We start from the raw sequence: 19,039 nt of genomic DNA on the forward strand, positions 1-19,039 counted from the left end.
AAATTATATAAAGCATGTTTTCAGATCATAATGAAATGAAACTAAAAATCATCTACAGGAAGAAAACTGGAAAAGTCACAAATAGGTGGAGACTGAACAACTATTGGGTTAAGAAAAAAATCAAAGGAGAAATTAAAAAATACCTGAAGACAAATGAAAATATGACATCAAAATCTATAGGATGCATCAACAGCAGTACTAAGATGGAAGTTTATTGTAATACAGACCAACCTCAAGAAATAAGAAAAATCTCTAACAATCTTACCTTACACCTAAAGGAACTAGAAAGAGAAGAACAAATGAAGCCCAAAGTCAGTAGAAGGAAGGAAATAATAAAGATCAGAGTGCAATTGAACACACACACACACACACGCACACGCGCACACACACACACACATTGCAGGCCAATATCTTGTATGACATAGGTATAAACATCCTCAATAAAGTATAGGAAAACAGAATTCAGCAATACATTAAAAGGATCATACACCATGATCAAATGGGATTTATCCCAGGGATGCAAGGATAGTTCAATATCTGCAAAGTCAATCAACATGATACACCACATTAACAAAATTAAGGATAAAAACAATATCACTTCAACCAATGCAGAAAAAGCATTTGACCAGATTCAAATGCCCATTTATGATACTCAATAAAATGGGTATAAAAGGAACTTAACATAATAAAGGTCATATATGAAAAACACACAGCCAACATCACACTTAGTGCAAAACTGAAAGCTATCCATCCAAGATCAGGAACAAGACAAGAATGCCCACCCTTGCCACTTTCATTAAACATAGTATTGGAAGTCCTAAGCAGAACAATTAGGCAAGAAAAATAAAGGGCATTTCAATCAGAAAGTTGAACTGTCACTATTTGCAAGTGACATGATTTTATATATAGAAAACTTTAAAGACTCCACCAAAAATACTATCAGAAATAATAAACAAATACAGTAAAGTTTCAGGGTAAAGAAACCAACATACTAATACCTGTTTCATTTCTATACACTAATAAACCAGCAGAAGGAAGTTAACAATCTGATTTACAATTGCAACAAAAAGAATACCTTGGAGTAAATATAACCAAGGAGGTAAAAGACCTGTACACAGAAAACTATAAGACATTGCTGAAAGAAACTGAAGATGACCCAATGAAATGTAAAGATATAGCGTGCTCATGGATTAGAAGAATATTGTTAAAATGTTCAAAATGTTCATATTACCTAAAGCAATATATAGATTCAATGCAATCCCTATCAAATTTCAAAAACAATTTTCACAGAACCAGAACAAAAAAACTTAAAATTTATATGGAACCACAAGAGAACCCAAATAGTCAAAGCAATCCTGAGGGAAAAAAAGCAAGAGGTATAACACACCCTGATTTCAAATTATATTACAGAGTTATACTAATCAAAAGAGCATGGTATTGGCAGACACATAGATCAGTGAAACAGAATTGAGGGCCCAGAAATAAACCTAGATATATATATGAACAATTTATAACAAAGGAGCAAAATACACACAAGGAGAAACGATAGTCTCTTTAATAAATGATTGGGAAAGCTGGACAGCCATGTTCAAAAGAATGGAACTGGACCACTATCCCATACTACACAAAAAATTTAACTCAAAGTGAATTAAAGACTTGAATGTAAGACCTGTAACCATAAAGCTCCTAGAAGAAAACATAGGCAGTACACTATGACATTGATCTAGCAATATCATTCTGGGTATGTCTTCTCTGGCAAGGAAAACAAAAGCAAAAATAAATAAATGGGACTACAAACTGAAAAGCTTGTGCACAGCAAAGAAAACCATCAACAAAATGAATTGACAACCTAATTATAAGATATTTGGGAAAAGATATTTGCAAATCATATCTGAAAGGGACTTGATAGCCTAAATATATAAATAACACATATCAAAAACATTTTTTAATGGGTAGAGAAACTGAATAGATATTTTTCCAAAGAAGACATACAGGTGGCCAACCCTACAGATGCTGAACATCACAAATTTTTAGGGAAACTCAAATCAAAACCACAATGAAATATCCCCTTACCCCCTTTAGAATGACTATTATCAAAAAGGCCAGAAATAACAGTGTTGGAGAAGATGTGGAGAAAAGTTAATCCTCATACACTGCTGGTGGGAATGTAAATTGGTGCAGCCGCTATAGAAAACACTGTGGAGTTTCCTCACAAAATTAAGAATAGAGCCACCATATTACCCAGCTCTTTCACTTCTGGATATTTATCCAAATAATACAAGAACACAAATTCAAAAAAAATATGCACTCTTATGTTCATTGCAGCACTATTTACAATAGCCAAGATGTGAAAACAACCTAAGTGGGTGACAGATGAATGGATAAAATAGATGTGGTATATATACACAATGTAACACTACTCAGCCATAAGAAAGATGAAATCTTGCCATTTGTGACAACATGGGTAGGCCTCAGGCTAAATGAAGTAAGTCAGATGAAGAAAGATAAATACCACATGATTTCACTCATAGGTGAAACTTGTTCTTAAAAAAAAGATGAACAAACCAAAACAAAAACAGATACCGAGAACAAAGTAGTAGTTACCAGAGGAAAAGGTGGTAGGGGGAAGGTGAAATGGGTAAAGGGGGGTCAACTGTATGGGAAGGGATGGAGACTAAATCATTGGTGGTGAGCACATTGTAATTTATACAGAGGTCAAAATATAATATCGTACACATGAAACTTATATAATGTTATAAACCAAAAAAATCTGAAAACAAAAATAAACTAATGCTTTTGACCATGTTAGATTGTGGTCATTGTGATTTTGTGTGTTTAGGCACATGGTTATTTAAGTCAATTAGTCAGTCAACTCATGGACTATGCCATGAGTATGCAGTAAGCTATTTTATCTGAGAATGATTTTTCATGTATTTATCATAACAATAATTGCACATGCTATTTCAATATCTTAATGATTCTAATTTATGTATCCTGTAATATACTATATTACATATATATACTATATAATATACTATATTATATAGTATACTATTATACCACTATATATACTATACTAATTGCTTTGATTTGTGATACTATGATAATCCTGTTTTTTGAAAATTGGGTCTGTTGGCATAGTATAATGTAAAAAAATTTTTTATTCATGTTTTTCCCCAGAAACTAAAGTTTATGACCAAGACCAAAAACAAACTGCAAATGAAATATAATACATATTTTCAATAAATATAACTTGTACTTTGTAATATAACCATAGAAGTTATACCAATTCAGCAGCCTATGTGTCTAATAAAGTAACTGTTTAGCATTATCACTGTCTTTTGAAACATCGTATGTATGCCAGTAAACATTGTCAACTCTTTCATCAATGCAAAAGGTTATATAACTGTAGCTTTAAACAGAATTTATGCAAGGAAACTATGAAAATCCTCTAATCCGACTCCTGGTTGATTTGTCCTTGGTACAAGATGCAGTCCCAATATCCTGGTTTTATTCCCACATTTTCTTTTAGTTCCTCTCCCCCTCTTTCCATCCATAATCTCTCTCAAGATAAAGATATTGCAAACATGGAAGAGTGAACACTAGTTATTAAATTTTTATCTACTAAGCAGGATAAGGTTATACAGAAGGGTATATTTTTAGGTGAGGTGATAAAGGGAAGATCTCTCTGAAGAGGTGAGGTTAAGAGACATGTAACTAGGGAGGAATACTATGGGAGTGTCCTAGAGTAGACTATTTTCAGCAGTCTGAAGAACAAATGCAAAGACTCTAATGACAGGGCATGCCTTGTCTGTTTACGGAGCTGCAAGATGGCTGGTTAGTCTGGAGAAAAGTAACCCAGTGGGAGAGTTAAAGGATGAGAAGCTAGATTATGTAGGGTGCAGTAGTCAATAGGAAGGACTTTTTATTCCCAGTGTGCTGGAAGTTTGGGAGGCAGGACTAAGGAGGAGAATAACATGATCTAATTGGCATTTGAAAAGATGTATTCTGGTTGTTGTGTGAAAAACTGATTGATTGTAAAGAACTGAAGTGGTAGCATGGAGATCAATTAAAAGGTTATTGCTCAAGCCTGCATGAGATGCTTTGGGTGGCTAGGTTGGTAGGATATGACATATGGAGAAAGAATTAGATTTAAGATTTATTGTAAAATCTAATGAAACAAGATTTGCTAATAGGCTATGCTAAGACATGAGAAAAAGATGACAGGAATAACTCCAAGTTTTGAGGTGTGAGCGGCTTGAAAAATGACAGTGCCATTTACTGAGTTAGGAAACACTGGGAAAGTACATACAGGTTAAGTTCATGATGTCTCTTCAACATCCAAGACAGTTAGATGTATGATTCTGGAGTGCAGGGAGGAGACTTCCACAATAGATGTTTGAGAGATAGCAACATATCTGGGGTAGACTGAGGAGATATTGCAACAAGGGCCTTAAATGGAGAAAGGAGAGAAGAGAAAGGAGGTGAGGACTGAATTCTGGGACATGCTGAACTTAATAGGTGGGGGGTGTCTTAAAAATGGGAAGGGCTTATCAGGGAAGGATGAGAATAAAATCTCAGTGAGATATGAGAAAAATCAAGAGCATTTTGTATCCCAGTGTTTCAATATTCATTTCACCCTTACAGCCACTCTGGATGAGAGAATAGCTAGCTATTTTATTTTTACCTATTGGGTAAATACTTGAGATTCAGAAAGGTTAGACATATCCATTATTATAAAGTTAGTAAGTAGTAAAAACATGCCAAGAACAACATGTCTTCTGAGGCCTAGACCAAAAACCTCAACTGAAAAGAAAAATGCCTTAAAATAAAATTTTAAATCTTATGAGTAGTTTTTTAAACAGAGAAAATTATTTTATCAGCAGACCTCAGTAAAAGCTTAAATTTATAGCCTTTGAAGAAAGTACTTAAATTTTATCGATGACAGATGCCTTTCCCAGAAGGGAGAAGGAAGCCTATAGCTCATCTTTTTATTCCAGGGCCAATGTGTCTGAAACATTCCAGTATAAAAAGTGGCTGTCCTGTAATATAAACTAGCATAATTAATAGAGTAGACAAAAGCAGGATTACTTCTTTCATAGAGGAAATTCCACAGGGGCCTAGAAGACAGAATAGTAATGTTAAATATTTCTTAAAGTATGTGTAGGTCAATAGATTTCCCAACATATATATCCAGATTTGATAAAGATCAAAAGGAGAATTTAACTACCAAACAAAATCAACTAAAAAAAGAGTAAAATTAAGTAACATTTTTTTCTTGCCATCATTAGTCTCTTCTAAAATATTAAAATATGAAAAATAGAGTTCTCTTTTATTATGGTTTTGAATTATATTTAAAATTTAATCAGATACTTAATTCTTTAATATGAAAAATGGGACAATTAGAAATATAATAATTCACTACCACTTATCTCATCTGCAAATCTGTTAGTGTTGTTTCATATTTTGTATTATTATGCCTATAATGTTTATATTTTTAAAATATAACTTTGATTTTTCTATAATTAAATGAATATGGTATTTACACCACTGTTTCAAAGTTTATGTATTCCTGACTTTATCTTAGATTGTCTGCATTTTGCTAAGGAGAACAAAAAATGCTGCTGTACTTAGTTTCTGCAGTTTTAGAATTTCTAAACATTGTGTCAGTATTTGAGCAAAAATGATTTGTTTTTCATAGGCAACACATTTATTCTTTCAACAGCTGTAAAACTGGTTTCATTTTCTCTGTGCTTTGAATGGTATATATGAGAAGCCCAAATCTAGTGTGAGATTTTTTTTTTCTCCAGCTGGGATGTCTCTACAATTTCTTTTTCTTTAAAGGTCAAAAAATTAGCTCTATATGTCAGAGTTTTTAGACCTCAATTATTTTTTTGTTGTTATAAAAAGTGCTATTTCCCTGTGTAAATGAAAATGTTTCCTCATTAGAGGCAAATACTTCTAGCAACTTAGGGTTTAATCCTTCCTGATTCCTAATATATTATTTCTACAATTTGTCAGTACCCCAAATCCTTATATCGTATTGGCATTTTCTGTCTTTGCTAGCTATCTTATTTAAATTGTTATTTTATTCTGAATTCTTTGTAATTTTTATTAAGATGTCCTGGGTACCACTTCTGGAAATTTGTTGCAAGTACATAGTTCAGAGTGAATTAGGTTACAGCATACCCTTCTAAAATTAGATATTAAAAAGTCAGTAGGGTCATCATTGGACAAAGTGTACACCGGTGGTCAATCAATAAATATCATGTTAAGCTTCAAAGTTAGCGAGCAAAGGAAAAAACAGGGTTTTCGTTCCTGGTTATTGTTGCAGTATTTCCAAGAATAACTAATTTACATATCTAAACATACACATGGAAAACAATTGTGAATTTCTACAATATTCCCAATTTTGGAAAGGAAAGTAAATAATTGTAATTCTCTTTTGCTGTCTTACAACAGTATGAGTTTAAGTTATGTATGTGTGCTAGCATGTGTGTGTGAACACTTATCTATGCATACTCAGTGAAAATGGGATATGGACAGTGGAACCTTGGGGAAAAAACTAAATTAAATTACTTCCAGAACCATCGGCTCCAGATCCCTAAATTGAGTAAGCAGAGCAAGTTCATAACACAGGTGAAATTCTCAGCTACAGCTTCTACTAAAGTGTAAAAAAACTAGAATATATAATCATAGTTTTTTATTACCTTTTCTCTATAAATTAATTGGTTCCTTTAGGATCATTTTTTGTGTGTATGTTTGTATTGTCTTCATTCTTCCTTTGTTCTGGTAACCCTAAATATTTCTACATCAGATTAGTCAATTATAATCGATAGCATCTCTTTTTTTTTTTTTTTTTTTTTTTTACTATAATTGAACTCTACCCTGGATGAATGGGAAGGAGTATAAGCTTGAAGGCTTCCTCATAACGTTCAGACAGGCTGCCCACACATCAGATTCCAGATGAAGAAAAATCCTATAACCCTCGCTCACAGAACCTCAAGCTCCTAATGTTTAGGTTGATCATGTTCATGAGAAGGTATTTTTACAGATTCAACCATTATTGCTAGTATAGGTACCAGACACTATTGCTTTATGTAAAGGAGTTATGGAATTGATGAGACTGAACCTTACAACATATCTATAGGAAGTTCATTTATTCTCTCAATGCTATGGTGAATGAAACTTGTTTTAATTTTCTCTTCAGGTTGTTTATTGCTAGCATGTAGAAACAATTTTGTATTGATTTTCACCATGAAACATTCCTCAAATTGTTTCAGTTCTTAGTTTTGTTGTGAATTCCTTTGGATTTCCTACATCAAGAATCATGCAGTTTAACAGTAAAGACAGGATTACTTATTTTCTCAAGCAGGTAACATTAATTTCTTTCTTAATTTCTCTCTTTTCGATTTCCTTCTTTATTTCATTTGATCAAATTTCTAGGACACTGTAGAGCAGAAGTAGTGAAAGGTCTTCAAGAAAACGCATTCAAGTTTTTACCATTAAGTTTCATGTAAACTGTATGTTTATGGTAGGTTTTTTTCTTTATTGGGTTTAGGGAGTTGATTTCTAGTCTACATTTGGTGAGAATGTTTATCATTAATGGATGTGGATTTTGTCAATTTCTTTTGTTGCATCTATTGAAATGATTGTGTGGTTTTTATGTTTATCCTATTAATGTAAAGTATTGCATTAATTTTCAGATGTTAATTTGCATTCCTGGACTAAACTGTTTGATCATGCTGTTTAACCTTTTATATATTGCTGAATTATTTGTTCTTACTTGAGAATATTTGCGTCCATGCTCGTGAGATACTGATCAATAATTTGTGTAATATCTTTGTCTAGTTTTTGGTATCAGATTAATACTGGCTTTGAGGAATGAATTGGAAAACATTTTCCTCCTCTATTTTCTAAAGAATATGTGAAGGATTCTGTTTGTGCTTTTGGTAGAACTCAACAGAAAGACCATCTGCTTTCAGCCTTTTGTAAAAAAAACAAAAAATAAACAAAAACAAAAAATTCTTTTTACTTTTAATAGGTCTATTTAAGTTCTTTCATCAGTTTTGTAATTTGCATTGTTCTATATTTCTTTCATCTAATTTTTTGGCAAAATGTTATTGACAAGAATCCTCCAATTTATGTAACATTAGTACTGATACCCCCACCCCTCAATTCCTGATTTTGGCATTTGTTTCATTTGCCTTATTTACTTGGTAAGCAGAGAATTTGTTGAATCTCTCACTCCTTCATTATGTAAATCAGCTTAACTATGTAACATTTTAAAAATTTTATGATACTGGTATAAGATTCAGTGAAGGAATGTAGGGCAGATGACTATCTCAATGCGGGTAGTACATAGAGTAGGGGTAAATCTTAACCAGATGGGTATATAGTATGAGGAGAAGTAAAGACCAGAGAAGAGGTCTCTAAAGTAGATTGAGAAAATACATATAACCTTAGGTAACGTATTTATTTAAAACTAAGCAATTTTTCCCCAAAGTTCATTCCCACTGCTGGTGGGGGAAAATAGACTTAAAGTTAATTCACTATCATTCAACTAAAATAACACAGTATATTTATAAATAAATACCACTTTAATCAATTTAAAATCTAATCTGTCTCTATAAAAAGACTGTTCATCTCTTTCCTGTGGTGTTCAGGCCATTTTTTATGCCAAGGATACAAGGATAAAATTACATATTCTCATTGCACTGGTCCTGGGTTCCTCTTGCATATATTGCCTCTTTATGCTATCTTTTAATTGAAAAATCTTTTGAGATATTAACTTTAAACATCAGCCCCTGTATCCAATACCCCGATTTCTGAAGTATCCAGAGTTGGTGCACCTCATGAAAAGGTATCTTAGTCATTAAAAAAGAAACCACTAGGATCTGAACTTTATCTGAACTTAGATCCCATTAGCACTACTAATAATTTGAGTCTCTATTCTGGCCCTTGGCTTAGGCTTTCACTTGCCATTTATACTAGTAGAGTATGTTACTCTTTCTCACATTTGTGCAACCAGGTTAGCTGACCTCCAATCCAGATACCTGCTACAACATACACTGGGTTTATGCAAGTTTTCTGAATTCTTTCTAAACCATATAACAAAGAGTGAGTTTCATCACTTCTATTCAACATAGTATTAAGAAGTGTTAGGTAGTGCAACTAGGCAAGTAAAATGCATCCAAATTGGAAAGGAAGAAGTAAAACTCACTATTTGCAGATGATATTATATAGAGAAAACTCTAAAGACTCCATCAAAAGACTCATAACTAATAAAATAATTCAGTAAAGACAGGTGGTAGCCAAAATGGTGGAGAAAGACCCTGAACTCATCTCCTCCCACAGACACATCAAAATTACAACTACTTACAAAGCAATTATCTATGTTAATAACCTGAAGATTAACAGAAAAGACCTTCCACAATTAGACATGAAGAAGGAACCACAGTGATATGGGTAAGGGGCAGAGACACAATATAGTCAGGTCCTACAACCCCAGGGTAAGCAACCCACAGAGAGGAGGAATATCACAATTGTAGAGGTCCTCCTCAAAGGCTGAGGTGTCTGAGTTCCACATCAGGCTCGCCCTGTTCTGGGAAGATGTGCTCTCAGAAAGTCTGGCTTTGAAAACCAGTGGAGCTTATGTTTAGGAGAGCAGGCAGGCAATAGGAAACAGAGAGACTGCTTTTAAAGGATATGCACAAAATCTCATACACTCTGTGTCCTGGCAGAGATGGAGTAGTTTAAAATGAGCCTAGGTTAGATTCATTTCATCTTGGAGAGACTCCTGGAGAGGCAGGAGGCAACTGGGAATCCCTCTGGGAACAGAGGTACTAGTGGCAGCCATTTTGAGAAACTCATTCTACTGCTGTAACAGTGGTTCTGGTAAGTGCCATTCTGGAATCCTCCCTCTACTTTCTTAGCTCTGGAGGCTCATTCATCACTAGTGTTGGTATCAGCCCTAAAACTCCTGAGCCATGCAGACAGCCACACAAGGACCTGACATCAGCAGGCTGGCACCAGCCTTGAGCCACCTGGGCTGTGTAGCCAGCTAAACAGGGATCTGGCTCTGCCCTCCAGTGGGCCAGCAGCCACCCCAGGACTCCCTGTAATGTACAGCCAGCCATGTGAGAAGCCTACCCTGCACTCCCAGAGGGCTCTCTGCCACCACACAAGGCACAGACTTACAGCCATCTGGGCTTGGAACCAGTTCTGCCTACAGGTTCACCCACAGTAGTCAGTCCACCACAACTGAGGGGTGCACAAGCCCACATATGGGGCATCCCTAGAGCAAACGGCTCTGGTGACCAGAGGGGAGTGTGCTGCTGGGCCCTTTGGACATCTCCTACATAAGGCCAATTCTCCAAGATTGGGAAATGTAACCAATCTACTTAACATATACAAATAAATACAGAGAATTAGGCAAAATGAGCAAACAATGTTCCAAATTAAGGAAAAGATAAAACCTCAGGTAACGAATTAAGTGGAGGAAAACAATCTATCTGATAAAGAGCTCAAGGTAATCATCACAAAGATGCTCACTGAACTCAGGAGAAGAATGGATGAAAACAGTGAGAATTTTTAACAGAGTTAGAAAATATAAAGAACTGCCAAACAGAGCTGAAGAACTGAAATAAAAAATACACTAAGAGGAATCAGTAGTAGATTAGATGATACAGAGAAACTGGTTAGTGATCTGGAAGACACAATCTGTTCACGCAGCTTGTTCACTCAAGCAGAACAGAAAAGAATTTTTAAAAATGAAGATAGTTTAAGAGACATCTGGGACAACATCAAGCCTAATAGCATTTGTATTATAGGAGGAAAGAGAAGAGAGAGAGAAAGGGGCAGAGAACTTATTTGAAGAAATAATAGCTGAAAAATTCCCAAACCTGAAGAAAAAGACATCCAAGTGCAAGAAGCAGAGAGTCCCAAACAACATGAATCCAAATTAGGCCACACCAAGACACGTTGTAATTAAAATGCCAAAAATTAGAATCTTAAAAGCAAGAGTAAAATAATGAGTTACATATAAGGGAACTCCCATAAGGCTACTAGCTGACTTTTCAGCAGAAACTTTGCAGGTCAGAAAGGGGTGGCACAATATATTCAAAGTGATGAAAGGGAAAATCCTACAACCAAGAATACTCTACCCACCAAGGTTATTATTCAGATTTGAAGTAGAGATAAACAGTTTTATGGATAAGCAAAAGCTAAAAGAGTTTAGCACTACTAAAATGGCCTTACAAGAAATGATAAAAAGATTTCTCTAAGTGGAAAAAATTTACATCTAGAAATATGAAAGTTATAAAAAGCAATCTCACTGGTAAAGAAAAACATGCAGTAAAAGTGGAAGACCAACTAATTATAAAACTAATAGGAAGGTTAAAGGATAAAAGTATTACAATTATCTGTATTTCCACTGAGTACATAAGGAATGCACATACACAAAAAGATGTAAAATACGACATCAAAAAACAGACTCAGGAGGAGTAAAAATGTAAGGTGATTAGAATGTGTTCAAACTTGAAATCATTAACTTAAAATAATCATATCTATTTTTTTGTACACATACCTCATGGTAACCACCACCCAAAACCTATAATAGATACATACACACAACAAGAGAAAGGAATCCAAATGTAACACTAAAGGTAGCCATTAAATCACAAGAACAAAAGAAGAAACAAAATAACCTACAAAAACCTCTGAGAAAATAATGAACAAAATGGCAATAAGTATATACTCTCAATAAATAAACATAAATGGGTTAAGTCTAATCAAAAGATAGTGACTGTCTGAATAAAAAAGACCCATATATATGCTGCCTTAAGAGAATCACTTCAGATCTAAAGATGCACAGACTGAAAGAGAGTGGATAAAAAGAGGTATTGCATGCCAAAGGAAATGAAAACTGGGTAGCAAAACTTCTATAAAAATATTCTTTAAAACAAAGGCTCATAAAGGACAAAGGATATTACATAATGATAAAGGATCAATACAACAAGAAGATATGACAATTATAAATATGTAATGCACCCACATAGGAACATCTACATACATAAAGCAAATATGAACATAAAGGGAGAAATTGACAATACAGTGATAGTAAGGGATTTTAACATCTTACTTACATCAATGGACAGATCATGCAGACAAAAAAGAAATCAGTGAGGAAACATTGGCCTTAAATGAGGTAGTAGGTCAGATATAAATATACAATTAATAGGTAAAATTAATAGATATATTTCACCAAAGACAGGAGAATACACATTATGTTCAAGTGCACATGGAACATTATTCAGGATAGATCATATGTTAGGCTACAAAATATGTCTCAATAAATTTAAGAAGATTGAAATGTCAAGCATATCTTCTAACCACAACAGTATTAGACTACATATTAACTACATGGATAAAAACTGCAAAAAACACAAACATATGGTATTTAAACAACATGGTACTAAAGAACCAATGGGTCACTGAAGAAACAAAAGTTAATAAATACCTGGAGACAAATGAAGAAAAAACCACAACAATCCAAAACCTATGGGACACAGCAAAAGCAGTTCTAAGAGGGAAGTTTATAGTGATACAAGCATACCTCAGGAAACAAAAATCTGAAACTATTCTACCTCTAAAGAAACTAGAAAAAGGACAAATAAAACCCAATGTTAGAAGAAGAAAGAAATAAAGATCAGAGTGGAAATAAGAGACTTAATAAAATAGAGAAAAATTTTAAACTAAGAACTGTTACTTTGGAAAAATTAATAAAGCTTTATCAAAACCCATTAAGAAAAAAGAGGTTTAACTAAAATCAGAAATAAGTTACAACACTACAGAAAAACAAATGATAAGAGATTAATAAGAACAATTATATGCTAATTAAATGAACAACCTAGAAGAAATAGATACATTCCTAGAAACATAAAATCTCCCAAAAGTGAATCAGGAAGAAATAGTAAATATAAACAAATTTACCAGTAATGAAATGGAACCAGTTCAAACAAACAAACAAAAAAACTCCCAAACCAAAGTCCAGGACCAGATGACTTCACAGGTGAATTCTACAAAACATTTAAAGAAAAGTTAATACCTGTCTCTCTCAAACTATTCCAAAATAATCTAAGAAGGAATCCTTCCAAACTCCTCCTACTAGGACAGCATAATGCTCATCCCCAAACCAGACACCACCCATCCACACAAATTACACGCCAATATCCCTGATGAACAGAGATGCAAAAATCTTCAACAAAATACTAGTAAACTGGATTCAACAATACATTAAAAGGATCATCCACACCGTGTTCAAGTAGAATTTATCCCAGAGAGACAAGGAAGGTTCAATATGTGCAAATCAACCTGATATACCACATTCACAAACTGAATAAAATTTATATGATCATCTCAATAGATGCAGAAAAAGTTTGAAAAAATACTTCATTTATGGTAAGAACTCTCAACAAGGTGGGTGTAAAGGAAACACACCTCAGCATAACAAAAGTCACATACGTCATTCTCACAGCTCACATCACATTTGACAGTGAAAACCTGAAAGCATTTTCTCTAAGGTCAGGAACAAGACAAGGATGGCCATTCTTGCCACTTTTATTCAACATAGTATTGGAAGTCTTAGGCAGAGCAACTCGACAAGGAAAAGACATAAAATGCACCCTAGGAAAAAGAAATAAAAATTGGAAAAGGGAAGTAAAACTGTAATCTGTGAACAACATGATTTTATACATATAGAAAACCCTAAAGTCTCCATCCCAAAACTGCTAGAACTCAAATTCAGTAAAGTTGCAGAGTACAAAGTTAATAATGCAAAAATCTGTTGCATTTTATATACTAACAACAAACTATCAGAGAAATTGAGAAAACAATCCCATTTACAATTGCATCAAGAAGAATAAAATACCTAGGAATAAATCTAACCAAAGAGGTAAAATACTTGTACTTGGAAAACTGATACTGGTGAAAGAAATTAGAGATGACACAAACAAATGTAAAGATATACTGTACTCACGAATTAAAAGAATATGGGTAAGATGACCATACACCTCAAGGCAATCTACAAATTCAGTGCAATCCCTATCAAAATACCAAAGGCATTTCTCACAGAACTAGAATTCTAAGATTTATATACAAACACAGAAGACCCCAAAAAGCCAAAGCAATCTTAAGAACAAATCTGCTCCCCAATTTCAAACTATATTAAAAATCTCCTGTAATCAAAACAGTAGGGTAGTGACAAAAAAGGAACAGAATAGAGTGTTTAGATATAAGCCCATACTTTTATGGTCAATTAATTTACAACAAAGGAGGCAAGATTATACAATGGGGAAAAGATGGACATTTCAATTAATGGTGCTGGGAAAATGAACAGCTACATGCAAAATAATCAAGCTAGACTAGTTTCTCACAGCGTTTACAAAAATAAACTCAAAATAGATTAAAAACATAAATGTAAGACCTGAAACCATAAAACTCCTAGGCAGTATGCTCTTTGACACTGATCTTAGCAATAATTTTTTTTGGATTTGTCTCCTCTGCCAAGGGACAAAAGCAAAAATAAAGACATGGGCCATGTCAAACTAGGAAGCTTTTGTACAGTAAAGGAAACTGAACAAAATTAAAAGGCCCCCTACTGAATAGGAGAAGATATTTGCGAACAATATATTCCATAAAGGGTTAATACCCGAAATATACAAAGAACTTATACAAATAAAAGGATTAAAAAAAACGGCAGGAGACCTGAATAGACAGTTTTCTAAAGATAACATACAGATGTCCAACAGCAACATGAAAAACATGCTCAACATCACTAATCATCAAGGAAATGTAAATCAAAACCACAATGAGAGGGCTTCCCTGGTGGCACAGTGGTTGAGAGTCTGCCTGCCGATGCAGGGGACACGGGTTTGTGCCCCGGTCCTGGAAGATCCCACATGCCGCAGAGCAGCTGGGCCTGTGAGCAATGGCCGCTGAGCCTGCACGTCCAAGTGTTGGCAAGGAGGTATAGAAAAAGGAACCATCACATACTGTTTGTGGTATTGTAAATTGGTGCAGCCACTATAAAAAACCGTAAGGTGTTTCCTCAAAAAAACTAAAAATAGACCTAACATATAATCTAGCAATTTCACTTATGGGTATTTACCCCAAGAAAACAAACATTAATTCAAAAAGATATGCACATGCAAATGTTTATTGTGGCTTTATTTACAATAGCCAAGATATGGAAGCAACCTGTGTTCATCTACAGATGAATGGATAAAGAGGTAGTAATATATATGCAATGGAATACATTCAGTCATAAAAAAAGAATGAAATCTTGCCATTTGTGACAACATGGATGGACCGCAAAGGTATCATGCTATGTAAAATAAGTCAGAAAGACAAATACCAAATGATCTCTGTTATATGTAGAATATAAAACAAAAACAAAACAACCAAGCTCATAGATACTGAGAACAGATTGGTGATTGGAAAGGGATGGGGGTAGAAGAAATGGGTGAAGGGGGTCAAAAGGTACAAACTTCCAGTCATAAAATGTCATGGGAATATAATGTACAATATGGTGACTACAGTTAATAATACCATTGTGCATATTTGAAAGTTGCTAAGAAAGTTGATCTTAAAGTTCTCATCACAAGAAAAAAAGTGTAACTATGTAAGGTGATGTTAACTGGACTTAGTGATCATATCAAAGTGTATACAAATATTGAATCATTATGTTGTACACATAAAATGTAATGTTATGTCATTTATAACTCAATTCGAAATTTAAAAAATATAAAAAAATAGGGTGAGTTTGGGGAGGGTAGAAGGTTCTTATTTCTGATTGCTTATCTTCCTAAACATACTAGGTCACTTTCTAAACATGACATACAGCCAGTTCAAGTGATTTACTTCTACGCATGCTTTGCCATAATTTTTAGTTTTTATTATCAACATAACATACATATATTGATTCATCATTTCCCTGAAGAGTTTTAAAGGTCTAGTAGGGGAAGCATTCACTCTTTTGAAATTTTACCTTAGTCTACATCATGTACTATGATCCCTTGATATTTTTAGAATAAAAATGAGGGAAAGACATGACAAAGGCATTATAAATATTATTAGATGTTTAAGAGTTCAGTATGTTAAGCAAAAATTTAAGTGTGGAGGTAATGAAAATGAGGTTTATGTATTTACTTTAACTATTACATGATTTCATTAGGCTTTCACTGATATTACGGTAATTTTCCCTCAATATCCTTTGTATTTTTTTTTTTTATCGTTTCATGGATTTCACTAGGTAATGCTCAATTTATGGTAACATGCCTTTATTACAGAAAATGGTATGCTTATAACTTGGATTGTGTCTGCAATGCTATTTTATGCTTTGAAAATCCAGGAAAAAATATGATTAAATTCCTGAGGCCTTAGGAGCGGTACAATTTTGCAAGCTTCTTGTTTTGCTTATTTCCTAGTTTTCAATACATCTCTATATGTCTATCTCCATCTTTTTACCTCCACAGTGGAACTAGCCTCCAAGAAATAAAACCACCCATTTCAAGAGATTATCTCACATTGTTTCCAAGTTAGGGACCACCAACTCAAGTTCATTTTCTGAGCTGAGAGATATGGACCACCCCTTGGGTTTGACCCATGGAATGATCAACTTCAGAGGATTTTATCTCCTACATATGTTCCAAAATTAGTCCACAAATATATGTCCCACAATTATAACAGCCATTAAACTAGAATTATGCACAGTCATATGACATAAGTTATTACTCATACCTTCTGCTTCTATATATGGAAAAGCTGCCAGTTTCTAAATTATCTACCAAGCAATGCAGAAGACCATTTATAGGAAGAGGTGACAGTATTTCGGCTTTAGTGTTTAACATATTTTAAGTACTGAATATTATACATGTGTTGGATGGAAAGGATTATTCAGAAGTTACACTATTCAGTCCCAAAGACCATCATTCTTTAGAAAATCTCCTAATTTCCTATTGCATGAAATAGACATTTTTCAAATTTCCCAGCTAGCTTTAGCAATATTTGACATGAACAAGTTCATGATGTGTTTTGCATAAATAAACTTCTCCCAAAGTTGATCCATTTTCTTACCATTTAAAAATAGAATATTCCTTTTTCATTTGTTTTTTCTTTAAAGGACTATGGATTTTCTTTTGTTCAAAATTCCCTAATAATAATCCCATGGGATATGATTACATACAAATTACATATCTTCTACACATAACTTCTGAATTGGAATTTCTAAGGGGCAAAACCTGACCTTTTTAAAAATAATTTAGTTGATTTTTTTTTACAATTATACAAATATATGAAATACAATTTATGTTTGTTTTGCTTATATTTGTTCATCTTGAAAAGTTTGGCTAAGTTTATTGTAGAAGGATATTTTTATATTACTTTAATAAAACCCAACATTTTATGTTTTTCATAAATTGTTTTTATAGTTTTTTGTCATCTAAGTTATAATGGGTAAAACACTTTACTCACTTGCCCTTATCTTACAGTTATTACTCCTTTCATAAAATTCCACTTATATACATTATAAGGCATCAAAAATAGCTTTCAGTTTTACAGTGGAATTTATACTCTTCTATTATAAAACTTCTTCAGTTTGACCTATTAATCATATTTCAAGAATCAAAACTATTTTAGAAATATTTGTCTTCCTTTTCAGTTATTAGTGAGTTACACATCCATGTGTTTTGAGCTGAACTGCGTTCCCCCCAAATATGTTGAAGTTCTAACTTTAGTAACTCAGAATGTGAGGGTATTTGGAAAGAGGATCTTTATGTGGGGACTAAATTTAAAATGTTGTCTCTAGGGTGGGCTTTCACTTAAGAGGGACATAACAGTTCTGCTTAGCTTGACTAAACTTCAGACAGGTTTCTTCCTGACACTTGGCCCCTGACCTCTCTCTTTTTAGACATTAAAAAAGCTTGCAATTGTAAGTTCTTTCTCTGCCTCATTAAGATGTAAATCCTCTCTCAGCCACTTGCCAGGCTTTTTAACCTTGATATAACCTTGCTTTATAACCAAGAGTGTCTTTCTCAAAGACCTGGGAGCCATCCCCTTGAAATGTAATCATTAAGAAAGACAGAGGCCCTATCTCCTAGTCTCTGTTGGGAGGGTAGGAATCTGACTTCAATAAGCCTCAATTAGCAAACACAGATGGCCTAATCACAGTAGCCAGTCTACTCCACTAACATCCCCTTCAGTACTTTTCCACTAGCTCACCCTAGAGCTTAAAAATTCTCTTGTCATTTGTCTCAGCAGAGTTGAGTTCAATCTCTTTATTATAATAGTCTAGACATCTCTTGCAATATCCTTGAATAAAATTTTCTTTGGCTGTTCATCTTGTCTGGTGCAGTTTTAATTTAACAGCTCTAATCCAATTTAATTAGAATCTTTAAAAAGGGGGAAAGTTGGGCACGGAGGCAGACATGCTCACCAAGAGAATGTCACATGAAGATGAAGGTAGAGATCTGAATGATGCAGAAGCCAAGGAATGTGAAGAATTCCCAGCATGCTACTCATACCAAGTTATGAGAGGGGAATGGAATAGATTTCCCCTCACAGCCTTCAGAAGGAACCAACCCTGTTTATAGCTTGATCTTGGACTTCTAGCCTCCAGAACTGTGAAAGAAAACATTTCTTTTGCTTAAGCCACACAGTTGGTAGTATATTGTTTCGGCAGCCCTAGGAAACTAATACATCATATCATGCGGTGACAAGATTACCGATTTGTAGCCGAGAAAGCTAGTCTTGGAGACCAACTCTGCTGCTTCCTAGGTTTGGGGGCTGGGGTAAATCAATAAAGTTTCTAAGTTTCCACATCTTCACAGGCAACTGAATGACCTAACATTTTGAGAGGAGTTGGCTCATATTAGGGATAAATAAAATAAAATAAAAAACGTTATTTCTCAATCAAAAGAATTTCTAAAGTTAAGATAGCAATAGCAAAAAGTTTCTTAGAAACAAACAAAAACATGCAACC

Source organism: Delphinapterus leucas, chromosome 1, assembly GCF_059928025.1.
Source record: "Delphinapterus leucas isolate spDelLeu-1000000601 "Yukka" chromosome 1, BTC_Dleu_Yukka2, whole genome shotgun sequence".
NCBI lineage: Eukaryota > Metazoa > Chordata > Mammalia > Artiodactyla > Monodontidae > Delphinapterus > Delphinapterus leucas.